Genomic DNA, 3,280 nt, shown 5'->3' with positions numbered 1-3,280 from the left:
ATGCTTGCCAAGAACATGTTGTCTCAAACAAGGTGAGGTTGGTACCCCAAAGTAAGCTTCAAATCATATATATAGAGTCTGAAAATTTGAGGGTCAATCCAACTAATCCAGTCAGTTGAAAACATGAACCTGCAGTAAGACTGATTAGTATCCAGAGATCTAAAACTGAATTCAATCTTAGTCACAACATAATTCGAACCTGCCCAACTATATGTGTAAATGTGAAGTAAATCAGATTCGCAGATAATTAGTAAAGATTGTTTAAAGAATTGAACAATTTTTGTACTCCCTAAATCAGGTTCTAGGTCAACGGAAATAACTTCCACGACTGATATTGGTTCAAATTCAGCTAAGTCGGGCACACAAACATATGTTGGTTCAAATTCACTCGTTGAACAAGGCCTCAATGGAGCAATAATATCACGACTCATAGACCCATTATCATCTAAAAACGGTTTCATTATCAATATCATCAAGATGAAAAAATTCAGAACGTAATGGCTTATGGGTCAAGGTCGGAGCATTCTCGACTGATGGAAATAATCGATATTCGGACAGAACTAGAGGTTTTAGTTTGGGTTTCCATTTATTAGTGTCTAGCAGCGGTGTGGAATCTAACAAAGCATTGACTTCACAAATAACACTATCATCATTAAAATCATACCCAAAATGAGCTAAGCAAACTCTAATGGATCTTCCAACAGGCTCTTGCAAAAACTTTGCGATTGCATAGTTTCTTTTCGCCCGCTACTGTTTTCAATCACAGCATTTCAGACTTAGGTACCTAAAAAAAAATCAAACAAGCTACGTAAAAAGGAATTTAAAGAAGAAAAATAAAAGAAAAATAAAAACAAATTATGTACAAAATAAAAAATAAAATAAGCTATATACAAAAAGATATCAACTAGAAGGTATTATGCAACCACTCCCCGGCAACGGCGCCAAAAACTTGATAGGTTGTGAAACCTACAATAAAATACTGCAAGTGTACAATGTCTAACTAGCAGACAGTGGCAAGTACAGGTCGTTCCCACGAGGAGTGTGAAATACTGATACTAGCTAATACCAAGAATCAACAAATTAAGAAGGCGATGTTTAACGATTTTCGGATATTCTGGACAAAATGAAATAACAAATAATTCTTAACAGTAAATAAAATGGGAGTGAGTTATCAGGGTTTTCGATTTCCACCAATTCAGTCATATAAAACTCTACTAATCTCTATTTATTACTCAAGACAAATTTCGAAATCAATCTCATGTCTCGGAAGATGGTATATTAAATTCTAAAATATAGTTTCTCCGCTGTAATTTCCTTCGCTTCATGGGTAGTGATTCTAAAGCATTACATATCAATCATAAAGCATATCTCGTCAACGAATTTAACCAAAGCATGAAATATCAATTGAAAAAACATAAATAATCAACAAAATCACATAATCGATTAAACACCAAGCTATATGAAGAAAAATCGCTAATCAATGAATCATTATTAGAAATATCATCGTAGAATCTATATAATTTAATTGGTTTCCATCTCAACCCTAACATGGCTTTAGCTAGACATGACTTTCTCAAAAGCCATAAACATATCAAAATCAAAACCAGCTTAGCAACAATGAAATCCAAGAAATATCCAACCCTTCAAACCCTAGTCTCCCTGTATTCGGCTGTGTAACGGCAGCCTCCAGCCGGCCTCCTCCCAATCTCTTTTCTTATCTGTTGATATATCATTTGGTGTTGCAAGGGTTTCGAATGAGATCGAACATACAATTCCTAAGGCCTAGCCCAACCAGCGACTGCATAGGTCAACCAATGGCCCAAATCCAATTCCTTTCTAAACTCCGACCACACCACCAATTTTGTTCTTCTCAGCTTCTGGCCGTTTAAGAATTTCCCCCACCGACTGCACCCGGCTTAACCACGGCAACAAATCCTTCTCCTTTTCTTCCTTCCGCACACACAACACCACAGACGAATCTGGTTTCACGATACTCAACCAACACCAGCAACGGAAGTATCTTGTGTACTGCCAGTTCATCTCCGTAGTCTCCACTGCAGTTGATGCTTCTTTGTTTCCTGAGCTCGCCTTCACAGCCATCACTACAATCAACACAACACCATTCGACCAAACCAACTCCTTTCGATGTAACTCCAACTCCAGATAGCATTATCTCACGACCAAATCTCATATTCAGCATTAAAAACAGACGGACCCTTGAAGAGACTCTGTATCCGAAATTCGAGCCAGTAACAACTCAAACTCGAACCAAAACTCGCACCACCTTCTTCCCGACTGGTAGCAACAGCTCCACCACTGCCATGATTTCTTTCCATGTTCATTAGCTGTTGTAGCTTCTAAAACAACTCATTATAATATATAACTCCACCAGTCGCAACCATTTGTATATAGTCACCACTGACTAACAACACCCCCGTTCATCTTCAGTTACAACTCAGAACTGCTCTTGTTTCCCCACCTCCTTAACTTTCAGTTACGCCATTCGAACACTCCCGCTTTTGAATACAATAGCACCCTCAAGCTGATGTTGTTGTAGGCAACTACAGAGACCACCTAGTTGTATTGATAATGAGATGTAATGGGATGTTCGACACGTCTCTTATTTCTGTTTTTCACCCCTCAATAGACCACACGTGCTGTGAGAGTAAACAAAAGAATTGAGGTTCATGCAATGGTTTCTGCCGTGATAATAAGTGTTGCTGATATATAGAAATACGAGTCCAACATATTTGATTATTGTGGTTGATGATACATGGAAATACCAGGTCAACCCCATTTTATCATTGTGGTTGCTGATATATGGAAATACCAGGCCAATCCCTTTTCATCATTGTGGTTGCTGATACATGGAAATACCAGGCCAACCCCATTTAATCATTGTGGTTGCTGATATATGGAAATACCATGCCAACTACGTTTTGCCATTTTCGTCGCAAACACCATTAAGTCTCACATTTTGCTGTTTATTCGCTGTATGATCGAATTCACTTGTATTTTCTACAAAAGCACTAAGATAGTATTATTAACCAAAATATTGAATCCTAACTAATATAAATATGGTTATAAAATGTAGCATTTACATGCTTATCACTATGGAATAGCAGAAACGGTTTATTGTAACTAATCTTAAACAATTATAGCTGGGAAGCTTGGTGGATTGATTTGTCTTGTTACCTACCTCCTTCGAGTCGAGACCATGCATTCGAATTTGGGCAGAAGCTTTTTTATTAATTTTTTGAAAGTCAGTTAATGATTGTTG

The sequence above is a fragment of the Papaver somniferum genome, chromosome 6, assembly GCF_003573695.1.
Source record: "Papaver somniferum cultivar HN1 chromosome 6, ASM357369v1, whole genome shotgun sequence".
NCBI classification, from domain to species: domain Eukaryota; kingdom Viridiplantae; phylum Streptophyta; class Magnoliopsida; order Ranunculales; family Papaveraceae; genus Papaver; species Papaver somniferum.
Note: the sequence above shows the minus strand (reverse complement) of the source record.